The sequence below is a fragment of the Rhinoderma darwinii genome, chromosome 2, assembly GCF_050947455.1.
Source record: "Rhinoderma darwinii isolate aRhiDar2 chromosome 2, aRhiDar2.hap1, whole genome shotgun sequence".
Classification (NCBI taxonomy): Eukaryota; Metazoa; Chordata; class Amphibia; order Anura; family Rhinodermatidae; genus Rhinoderma; species Rhinoderma darwinii.
The window spans coordinates 35,291,542-35,304,103 of NC_134688.1; the positions used below are offsets into that span (position 1 = coordinate 35,291,542).

The 12,562-nt window shown below is 45.0% G+C and overlaps 1 long non-coding RNA gene across 1 annotated transcript; it reads left to right on the forward strand.

Moving 5' to 3' along the window:
* Positions 1–4,265: 4,265 nt before the first annotated feature.
* LOC142740450 (uncharacterized) lies at positions 4,266–10,167 on the forward strand. Its single transcript, XR_012880684.1, has 6 exons — positions 4,266–4,328; positions 5,940–6,006; positions 6,823–6,887; positions 7,334–7,465; positions 8,298–8,364; positions 8,563–10,167. It is a non-coding gene; the product is annotated as an uncharacterized LOC142740450 (long non-coding RNA).
* The last annotated feature ends 2,395 nt before the right edge of the window (positions 10,168–12,562 follow it).

Here is a 12,562-nt window from a genome sequence, read left to right on the forward strand (position 1 = left end):
CTGGTGTCCTTCCATTCATATATCCTAAACCTGTAGGTATACCCTGATGCACTCTCACACAGCTTATACATCTTTACGCCATACCTTGCACTCTTACTCGGCAGGTACTGGCAGAATTGAAGCCTCCCTTTAAAATGTACCAGGGACTCATCAATAGAAATACACTTCTCGGGGGTGTATGCTTGGGCAAACCGAGCACTGAAATGGTCTAATAGGGGTCTCAGTTTGTACAAAAGGTCAAAACTGGGGTCATCTCGGGGTGGGCACTGCTCATTATCCTTATAATTTAAGAAGCAAAATATTGCCTCATAATGCATCCTGGACATGGCCATACGGTACATTGGGGGTATGGTATAAGATGTCCATGCTCCAGTAGGTCCTAATGGATGGCTTTTCCAGAAGCCCCATGTTCAAGTGAAGTCCCCAGAACTTGCCCAACTCTGCTACATCTACAGGGGTCCACCTGTAGGATTGGGCATAAAATGATGTAGGGTTCTTAGTAATATACTGTTGGACATATAAATTTGTCTGGGAGACCATAAGATCTATAAAGTCATCAGTGAAGAAGAACTTGAAAAAGCCCATTTCACTGAGCCCTGCCGTATTAAATTTTAACTCTGGGTTTTTGGGCTCATAAATGTCTGGTGTGGGGGTCCAAATGGGGGCTTGAACTGCGGCGGGGTCATTTCGCTCGGGGGCTTCAACTGCACTGGTGGTCAAGGGGCATCTCCTAGGAGGTTCCTCTTCTTCATCACTGGATGAGGAGGTGGATAAATAAAACAGAGTCTCACCATCCGACGACTCTGTGTCGGAGGCAAGAAATGAATATGCCTCTTCGGCACTAAATGTCCGTTGGGACATGTTTGATTGCTTTCCTAACTAGGAGCAATAGGCTGCTACCTAAACCAGCTCAAAAAATTGGTGTTTTTATAGAACGAGTGGGCTTCCCTGAGACTAAACCTAACAAGGGCAAGGGTTCCTAACACTAAACCTAACTAGATTTTATTTGAACTTCCCTGAGACTAAATCTAACTACGGCGACTATTCTCTGACACTAAACCTAACTAGATTATTCTGAGCTTCCCTAACACTGAACCTAACTACGGTGACGGGTGCCTGACACTAAACCTATCTAGATTATTCCGAGCTTCCCTGACGCTAAACCTAACTACTGTGATGGACCCCTAACGCTAGATCTAACTATGGTGATGGATTCCTGATGCTATACCTAACTATGCTTTTTGACGGTTCCCTGACACTAACTAACACTAATACTAAACTAACTAGATAAATTGTCTAAATTAACAGGTTTTTTTTTCTTTTTTTTTTCATATATTTTTTTATTTTATATGTTTTATAAAGAAAAAAATAATCCCCAGAGACCAAGAAATTGGTCCTGAAGACTAAGAAGTGGTCAGTGCTAGGAGATCACTGACCAAAAATGTGGGGGGAACACAAGGAGGAAGGGTAAAGGACTGGACTGGGTAGTGGATTGGGGAGGTGGGAAGCAGAAAAAAGTTGTATTTTTTTCACTTTTTTTCACTCTTTTTCTTCTCTCCCTCTACTCACAACCGCTCTGAACGCCTCGCTATCTCCATGTCAGGGAGAGGAAGTGAAGAGACCGATCGCCACTATTGGACAACTAGTTACTCACTGACTGACCAATAGTGGCGATTGTGGAGGCAAAACCATCGCAATAGGTCACGGCGTATTGAGCTGTGATAGCCTGCTGTCGGAAACAGCAGCTGTCACAGCTCGTGCACGCGCCGGTGGAAAATGGCGATGCATTTTCCCTGCGACATAATATTCCGTCGCTGAGCGCGAACGGGGCGGTCAGCGCGACGGAATATTACGTTGCTGAGCTCGAAGGGGTTAAATACATTGAATACACAGTGTCAAGAAACTTTAATTTCACTTTTTCAATGGTTTTCAGTGACTTAAGTGATAAATTATAACGCTGCAGCAAGTTATCAGAGTCAGGATAAGGATTGCTATATCTGTGCATGACTCCAAACAAAGAAACAAGAAGTTCATCTGCTCACCAGGCCGTCCATGTGTCCAATAAACTCTCGGTGGGCGGATAATTGTCCGGTAACTTTATCCATTAAAATGGAGACGATCCAGAACTTAGGCTACATTCACATGACAGTGAAAAAAAATGGCCATTAAAAACTGATCAACTGTCAGTTTTTCATGGCCGTTTTGCATCATTGTGTCTGCACATTTTTATACACTTCCAGTCCGTCTGTCCGTTTTTAATGGCCGTTTGACATCCATTTTGCATCCGTTTTTCATGGCCGTTAAAAAAAACTGATGAATTTCATTTGTCTGGCTTCTTTTGTCCCAACCCCCTGAAAACACACAAACAAAGGTCATTGTCATGATTGTTTCACAGCCCCCCTGTAGATGATGCCACACAGCCCCCCTGTAGATGATGGCACACGGACCCCCTGTATATGATGCCACACAGACCCCCTGTATATGATGCCACACAGACCCCCTGTAGATGATGAAACAGACCCCCTGTAGATGATGGCACACAGACCCCCTGTAGATGATGGCACACAGACCCCCTTTAGATGATGGCACACAGACCCCCTGTAGATGATGGCACACAGACCCCCTGTAGATGATGGCACAAAGACCCCCTGTAGATGATGGCTCTTAGCCTCCCTGTAGATGATGTCACACAGCCCCCCTGTAGATGATGGCACACAGCCCCCCTGTAGATGATGGCACACATCCCCCCTGTAGATGATGGCACACAGCCCCCCTGTAGATGATGGCACACAGCCCCCCTGTAGATGATGGCACACAGCCCCCTTGTAGACGATGGCACACAGCCCCCTGTAGACGATGGCACACAGCCCCCCTGTAGATGATGACACAGACACCTCTCCGGAGAAAGCACCACACCCCCCCTCCCTGTGGTAATCTTCCAGGACTCTCTCTGTAAATTCAGGACCGTGCCGAAAAATTTGCTACAGTAGACAACAATGTCCCCTGTACTAGCGCCATGCTACCATAGTAGTGAGCGCAACAATATCCGTAATTTTTGTCCGCCTGAATGCCCTACATACTCACCGATGCATGACCGTCTACGTCACGAGTGATCTCTAGTCTCACTGGTTCTGCGAAGGCGACGCGAGGACGTCATCTCGTCACCTTCGCAGAACCCATGAGACTAGAGACCACACCTGTAGAGGACGGCGCTGCATCGGTGAGTATGTGTCATTGCGCCGCCGATTACCAGCAAGGGAGCCAATAGTTCCCTTGGCTCTTGAATCCCCAAATCACAGAACCGTTTTTAACGGCTGTTACATGTATTGACGGCCGTTAAAAATTGATCCATTGACTTCTATGGGGGCTGTCTGGCCGTGAAAGCGGCCAAAAATAGGACATGTTCTATTTTTTGACGGCCAGTATTCACGGGTGGTTAAAAAAAGGCCGTGTGAATATACCCATAGAACCTCATTGTTCTGAAAGCGGACGTTTTTTACTGTTGTGTGAATGTAGCCTAAAACGAAATTCAATAAAATGTATCCTTTATTAGTTCAGATGTTGCCGTCTTTACGTTGACTTTTAACGCATTAAATAAACAATCCCTTATCTTGACTTTTTCAATGGCTTTTGTTGTGTGATATCACGCTGCAACAAATGATATTTTATTTCACATATAGCGAAAAGTAGTAATCCAAAAATAGGTTTTTAACGTTTCGGTCTATACATTCAACCTTCTTTAGACACGGATATGCGGCGCTTGTGACCTCGGTCGCTGTTGGGTAATGGCTCCATTATTTTTGGATTACTACTTTTCGCTATATGTGAAATCAAATATCACTTATTGCATAATACCTTGGAGTGCTGAGTTCCCATTTTTACACATTGGCGTGGAAGCCTACTCACGCACACTTGAAACACGGAGTGCTGCGGGATCAAGAAAGTATCACGCTGCAACAAGTTATCAGAGTCAAGTTAAAGATGGCTACATCTGTATTACAGTATAAAATCCATCTAGTAACAGATTACACGTTTCATACATTACATGTTCTTAGTCGTAGCCCCTATAACCACACATGTATCTTTCTTCCATGTTTATAAACAGCAGTCCCATGTAACGCCTATATCCAGTGTATGCACAGACAGTCTATCCAGGCAGTAGGAGATAATTAGATGATGTAACAGATACTGCAGCCGCTTATGATGTCACTGATGATGTCATAGACAGTACTAGCCGTTAGGTTCTATGTGCAGCTGGATTACATATTTTTTACAATTTCTGCCAATGACGTCTGGACCGGGACTGTGATTGACTGTGTGATTGACAGGTAAGATGCAGCATTTTATCATTAATTCTACATGTTACTGGACACATGAAATATATACGCTCTAGAATTCTCATATAAGGCCAGATTCACACTGGACATTACTGCAGCAATTTCTAACCACACCAACACCTCACCACAACGATATGATTGTAGAAGGATTTTTTTCTGGTGATTGTCGGGGGTTGTTTTTTTTTTTAGACAAACAGTTCAAGTTCCTGTAAAATGTTTCTATTAATGCAAGTAACAACCGAACATTTTACATTCAGATTTCAAGGTTTCATATTTTCTCATTAAAGTTACAACTCAGAGTATGTTCACATGGCCTATTTTCATGGCCATAAACATCTAAAACTACAGAGGCTGAACGCCTCCAAACATCTGCGCTTTGATTTCAATGGGAAAAACGGGGGTTTGTTCCGATGAGGCATTTTTTACGTGGCCGTTTAAAAAAAACTGTAGAAGGATTTTTTTCTGGTGATTGTCGGGGGTTGTTTTTTTTTTAGACAAACAGTTCAAGTTCCAGTAAAATGTTTCTATTAATGCAAGTAACAACCGAACATTTTACATTCAGATTTCAAGGTTTCATATTTTCTCATTAAAGTTACAACTCAGTACAACAGAGTATGTTCACACAGCCTATTTTCAGCCGTTTTCCTGGCCGTAAACACCCCGAAAAACAGCCGAAAATACGGAGGCTGGACGCCTCCAAACTTCTGCCCATTGATTTCAATGGGAAAAACTGTTTTTTTTTCCGATGGTGCATTTTACGTGGGCGTTTGATAAAGCGGCGCATAAAAAACACCCTGTAAAAAGAAGTGCATTTCACTCCTTCGGCCGTTTTTGGAGCCGTTTTTCATTGTCTCAATAGAAAAACAGCTCCAAGAACGTTGGCAAAAACGCCTCAAAAAATGTTTGTGGTTTAAAAAATTGCTGAAAATCAGAGGCTGTTTTCCCTTGAAAAGAGCTCTGTATTTTAGAGACGTTTTTTAGTTAAGTGTGTGAACATACCCTTACCATTGTCTGAGAATTGCAGCTGTCAGTAATGTGGAATGTGACTTCTCAGTCGTTTTCAATATGATGTCTAATTTAATTTAATTAAATAGTCTTAAAAAGCTACCGTATATTATCCTAATAAGGCTCAGCAGTAGCCAGGGCCGGCCTTAGGGGTGTGCGACCTGTGCCATTACATAGGGCGCATCCCTCCAGCAGGTGGAACGGGGCGCTGCGCTGGCTCCCTTCCACTCCTTGTGTTTTAGAAGCGGCCGGGCAACTCAGCAGCTGCCTTTCCGCCTGGGTGCTTCTCTCACTGACATCGCGTTTCTAGCAGCGAAAATCGGGATTCCTCTAGGAGATGGGGGCATTGGCGATTGGCATTTGTAAATTGCCCACATTGTGACCCCCCCTAATGTCAGTCATGGACACCTGGGCCTGGGTGTGACTGCAACCTCTTCACCCCTATAGTTATGTTCCCTGGGTTTACACTAACATTACAAAATGTTTTCAATGTCTGACTCGTCCTGTGATAGAAAATGAAAGGTGTGAAAGTAAATATATTATTATTCATTCTAGATATGGGGTTATTTTATGTTTATTCCATTATATATTTTACAGACATTTATGACATCTGAATATGTGGCACCAGTGACAGCCGACATGCTAGGACATACACTGTATATATGTAAGTATTATAGCAAATGACAACCTATAGAAATTCTATAATCTGATGTCATCCAGAATGTTCCTATAGAGACACAAGACAAGACTGTGGGAACAAATTCCCCAATGTTGTTCATCCAGGGCCTGTCTTAGGGGTGTGCGACCTGTGCGGTTACACTGGGTGCATCACCTGTCACTAATGAATGGGGCGCCAATGGTCTTGATGTCTGGGGCACCCATTGCTTGAACACTCAATCCCACTCTTCATGTAAAAAAAGTAAAGGGCACTGCTCAGGATGCAGATACAATTCCTTGATAATGGATTACATTACAGTGTGGCAGACAATACTTGTCTGGCAGTGTTATTTGGGCACTGTATGATTGCAGTATTTGAGTACTATATTCTACGCCATAAAGCTGAATTCAGACGCTGCAGATTTGCTGCACGGCAAAATTCACAAGTGTTACAGGTGAATAGTTACAGTCTCAAAAACTCATCCACATGTAGCAAAAGTAAACGCTGGGAATTTTGCTGCAGCTTTATATTATTATTATTATAGAAATGCTCCATAAAGAAGATATTATGGTATTAGTAATATATAAGGGACTTGTTATTTATGTAATTTCCTAATACACATTTGGCTTATGGGGGAGCACACAGCGCACACAGAGTGTCTACATTACCAGTACTGCAGTCTGTGCGCCACCATACAGGTCCGTCCACATGAAGTTGCTGTGTACATGAGCCCTAATGTACATTTCCTTCATTGTTGGGTGGTCTATACTGAGCACACGTCTGTCTGGAGAAATAAAACTACACAATTATTGTTTTTTCCAGAACACCTTAAGATCAGCTGCCTGCTGCCAGGAGGACTCTCTGAAGCAATATTTCATCTATGCAAGGTGCATCTCTTATTAGTTACTATATGCAGTATCCACCAATACCCTCCACAGTTAGAATGACACTTTTTGTATGTCCTGGGTCAGAATGCCCCTTTTGTATGGCCCCACAGTAATGAAGCCCCCTTTTCTAAGCCCCGACTCAGTCCTTTTATCCCCCATATTAATAGTGCCCCCTTTGCTCCTATAAAATAAAAAATTATACTCACCTAATAGACGACCAACCGGGTCAGACATTTCGCTTCCTCCCTGCGCCGTTATTGTTTGTCCAATTTCAGGGGCGTATGGAGCCCCAGAGCTGTGGGCCACCCCAAATCCCTGGACCCCAGCCGGCCATCCTATTTACCCCTTTGGTAATTTTACACTGGTTGGGGACTGGACTCTGTTCTAGATAGAAATGTTGCCATTGATTGAGATTTGTCCTAATACATTGTCTTTCTTTCTCCTAGAATTAATTCCTCATAAGAGTTAATGATAACCACACGTCCCAGGAGGGCAGATCAAAGATTAAGCAGAGCCCTCCACCTCACATCACATAACGTTCTACATTCAGTCGGATGTATTCAGTAGGAGAGTCCAAGGTCAGTGTATTTTATTAACTGCATCTCTAAATGATCACATAGTGTGTATTACTGGTCAATACTGAAGAGGGCACTACCACCATAGATGGCCTGGGCACCCTCAACTTACACTGCCGATCCGGCATTTAGGGCCAAAACCTATAATATAAAAAAACAGAAAGATACAATCCCTAGTTTATTGACTGGGTGATGTTATTTGGGCACTGTATGATTAAATTATTTGGACACTACATGGTGCATCATAAGGGGGAGGACGTCACAGATACTGCACATGTCACCAATAAACCTAAGGCCGGCCCTGGATGTGACACAATAGCTGCCACGTGACATGCCAACCACACGGACATGACCGCTGTGGCCTAGCAACTAAAGACAACAGAACCACCAGCGCAGGAGCCACAGGGAATTTAAAAAATGAGTAGGGACAATTTGTTATTTTTAGCCATATGCGGCTTAGACTAAGGTTTATGAAACTGTCAGAAAACCCCTTTAATAATTATTTTGTCTGTTGAATCCAGAAATCCAATTTACCATTTTCTACTCTCTCTACTCCAGTCCAAAAGACTCCACAAAAGACAAATTAGAAGTTTTCCATTAAGGATAAGATTATATAGAAGAATAACAATAAGCCCCTGGTCCCTGATACATAATCTATACCAGGGTCCTCCAACTATTATATGCCATTATACTGCTGGTGTTATTTGTGTGGCAGAGGGGCATTGGACTCGCCCTGTGATAGAAAATGAAATGTGTGAAAGTAAATATATTATTATTCATTATAGATATGGGGTTATTTTATGTATGTGCATTAAACCCATTATGTATTTTACAGACATTTATAACATCTGAATATGTGGCACCAGTGACAGCCGACATGCTAGAAGATCCACTGTATATATGTAAGTATTATAGCAAATAACAACCTATAGAAATTCTATAATGTGATGTCATCCAGAATGTTCCTATAGAGACACATGACAAGTCTGTGGGAACAATCTCCCTGATGTTTTCAATAGGCTGAACATATATTTGTTGATATGATGAACCATACTAAGCGCACGTCATAATATCTTCACAGTTTATACTTTTTGTTCCAGAATTTCTTGAGATCGGCTGCCTGCTGCCAGGGGGACTCTCTGAAGTAATATTTCATCTATATGCGGTATGTCCATCATTAGTTACTATATACAGTATCCACCAGTAGCTCTGTACATTGAAAAAGTAATAAGCGGGCAAAATGCCAAGAAAGGCGTAGTAGTGGGGAACCTTGGATAGTTGGTAGGAATAGGCATAATGTAAGTTAGGGGTATCTTTGTCCAAAATGCTGGCCACATGGCTCGGTTTGGGACTGAACGTAGGTGTAAGGTAATTGGGTGAGGGAGTGTAGGGGGATTTTAGACAGCTTTGGTCTGCCAAGAACATTTGCGATGTGTCAAGGCCTGGATGCAATAGACAAGGACTTAAGTGAGTTTCATTACACAGTCATAATCTGCAGGCATAGGTGATAATGGACACTGGCAGAATGTTTTTATATTTACAGCACTCAAGCGGAAAGCAATGGAAGGTGCCAGGATATTGCCACGTATAGAGCCCCCACAAATCATGCAGCACAAGGACCTGGACTTGGGGTGTACTGGATTGTTTGGAGCAAATGGCATCAAGGAAGCAAGGCAGGTATCCTCAATGGTATCATTCTAGCAAAAATTTGAGGGAACATGGCACGATGATGGGCCAAGTGCCAGGATCCTTGCGCAGGGATCCAGGGTCGATGAAGGCAGCAATATACCAGTAGGGCCTCATAATCTCAACATGGGAGAGGGACACCTTGGGGTTGCCAAAATGTTTAGAACACGGGGTACTGGCACAATGTTTGGAATTACAGGAGCAGCGCATCTGGATGTAAAGAGAAGCAGAAGAAGGCAACAGTAGCTGGTTGAGTCTGATTCTGATCTGTCAGATGATAATAAGTGGTCTGATGTTGGGGATAGATGGGCTAATGGGCAAGACGTTTAAGATGCTGAAAAAAATGTTTACGCAGGATAAAGTAAAAAGGTAAAAGCGAGGAGGCGTGATACCGAAAGCCAATCCTTTACTGGAAAGAGGGGGTAAAGTTTGGGGCCAGGAAACATGTTTGTTGATTTCTACCTACACACACTTGTCCCAGGAAATGTTGGGAAACATAAGGGAGGAAAGGCTTGTCTAGTTTTTGTGATGTCTATGGAAGATTTTGTTTAGTATTGCAGTGTTATGGTGGTGGAGCAAGGACCCCCTTATTGATCAGGTGCCAATAAAAAGGGATGGTGCCTGTGAAGCAGGCTGGTAAGTATAAAAAAAATACATCTGTCGCATCTAAAAGAGGCATCAGTAAACGATGAAATAGACAAGGATTTGAGTGAGTTGCATCATTAAAGCAGAATCTGCAGGCACGGATGACAATGGATACTTGCAGAATTTTTTTGTGCCTACAGGACTCAAGTGAGAAGCAGTGGAAAGGACACGGATATCGCCACGGATAGGGCGTCCACGAGTCATGCAGCACAAGGAACTGGACTTCTGATGTAATTGACTGTTTGGAGGAGATGGCGTACATTTGCGAAGAATGTAGTTGGCTTTCGAAGCGCGTAAGCAGTCTTGGATCATCACTTCAACATGCCTTGTGGTTTATAAAATGTTTTTCTAATAAAGTCATCACATTGTCATAAGGATTGCTGGACCGTATTTTCTTCTGTTTACTGTATATTTATTGGACAGTGCTAACGCCATACAGCCCTCCCTGTAGAGAACGCCATACAGCCCTCCTGTAGAGAACGCCATACAGTCCCCCTGCAGAGAACGCCATACAGCCCCCCCCTGTAGAGAACGCCATACAGCCCCCTCTGTAGAGAACGCCATACAGCCCCCCCTGTAGGGAACGCCATACATCCCGCCCCTGTAGAGAACGCCATAGAGCCCCCGCCTGTAGGGAACGCCATACAGCCCCCCTGTATGGAACGCCATACAGCCCCCCCTGTAGGGAACACAATACAGCGTCCCCCCTCCCAAAAAAATGTGACCTACAGTGTGTCCTACAAAATACATGTATCCCCTATCCACAGGATAGGGGATACATGTGTGATCGCTGGCAGCGAAAGCTGCTTCTATCCTCTCCTCAGGGTCCCCGGCAGTCACTGACAGCCGGAGACCCGACATTCAGCAGCCCGATCGCGCGGGCAGTAAGTTAAAACCGGAGTCGTAAAAAGTCTATGGCTCGGGTTTTAAGGACCCTGACCGCTGGCCGTAAAAATACAGCCAGCGGTCGGGAACCAGTTAATGGCAGAGCGGGGAGATACCTCCCTGCTCTGCCGTAGTGTTCAGTGGCGTCCCGCTGTAGTAGCCATAGCGGCTGCCAGCGGAGCCTCCGGCCATGGTGGGGGCCCGTGCCGGCGGGCGACATGGGCTCCCTCATGCCGCAGTAGTTACGCCACTGCTCAGTACATATATACAACACCAAAAAAAATCTCAGTGTTATGACTGCGGACCTCTGTCGCTCACCCTGTGATGAACGGCCACGACCGCAGCTTCCTGGCCACCTCCCCAGAGACCACGGCTGGCGCGGCCTTCCCTTCCTGGAGTGTGCGAGGAGTGCCTTAAAGGGCCAGCGTGCGCACTTCCTAAAAGTTTTCTATCCTACCCCAGTGCACCCTGGATTATAAAAAGGTCTCTGCCCTTCCACTCCTTGCTTGAGCGTTGTTTGTACTTTTCCCATGTTTGTATTGCAAAGAGTCCCTTAGTATTTTCCTGCTTGATCCCAGAGTTCCCGTTCCCTGCATCCTATTTCCTGTATCCCTTGCTGTTTCCTAACTGTGCCTGCCTTTTATCAGAGTCGTGTGGTACCGCCGGCTGGATATGCCACGTCTGTGTGTCATCTACCATTCCTGCTGCCATCCGCTTCGTCTGGCGCAACTTGCCACACCTAGCCCTATCTGAGCCGGAGCCCACGGCCTAGTGGGTCCACATACGGATGTAGCCATCTTTAACTTGACTCTGATTACTTGTTGCAGCATGATATCACACAAAAATAATTGAAAAGGTCAAGATTAGGGATCTTTCCACTGTGTATTTAATGCGTTATTAGTCCAGTTAAAGTCAGCTACATATGTTCCCTAGATTGTGACAGTACGCTCAGGCCATGGAACCCGCTGGCCAGCCTAAGACCACAGTTCAGGTCATACAGACGGATATGCGTGACCTATATGCACGTCAGCAATTACTAAGGGGTGGACCCCAATAGTATATATTGTATCTATATGCACGTCAGGATCAACTCCTCGTGGCTGTAAACTCCATCATCGCCTGACTGGATCAACTCCCTGTTCCTTCCCCAGAGACTGCTGCCGTTCCACTGTCTAATACTCCTACTGTCTGTTTTCCGGATCCACAGTTGCACTGCCTCTTTTTCCTCGCTATGACTGCGTGCTCACCATTTCTCCTCTGATGAGGCCAAGGTAGCGTTCATTATTTCCCTCCTCGCTGGCAAGTCCCTCGCATGGGCGAACCCCATCCTGGAATGACAGGGGCCCAAATTTTCGGACTTAGCCCTGTTCTTACAGACTTTTTGTGACGTGTTCAAGAAGCCGGGTCGAACATCCTTAGCAGCAGCCACTCTGCTAACCCTCAAGCAAGGGGGTCCACAGCAGGAGAGTATGCCATCTCCTTCCGTACCCTGGCAGCAGCGTTGGCATGGAACAATAAAGCATTGGTGGCGACCTATGGCATGGACTGTCCTCACACACCATGGACGAGCTGGCAGCCCGCGACCTCCCACCTACCTTGGATACCCATATCCTGTTGGCTACCCGGGTCAACATGAGGATCCAGGAACGCGATGAGGAGGTTCAGTGGAGAGACGTTTTCACAGATTAGCACCCTCGTTCCAGAGACCACTACTGCCCCCTCTTGTTGCTCTACCTGAGGAACCAATGCAGGTAGACAGAGTCAAGTTGTCCGAGCAGGAGAAACAGCGCTGACGCTCTTCAGGTCTGTGTTTGTATTGCGGCCTTAAAGGCCCTTTCGTGCGCCAATGTCCACAAAAGCCGGGAAACTCCAGCTCCTAGAGAG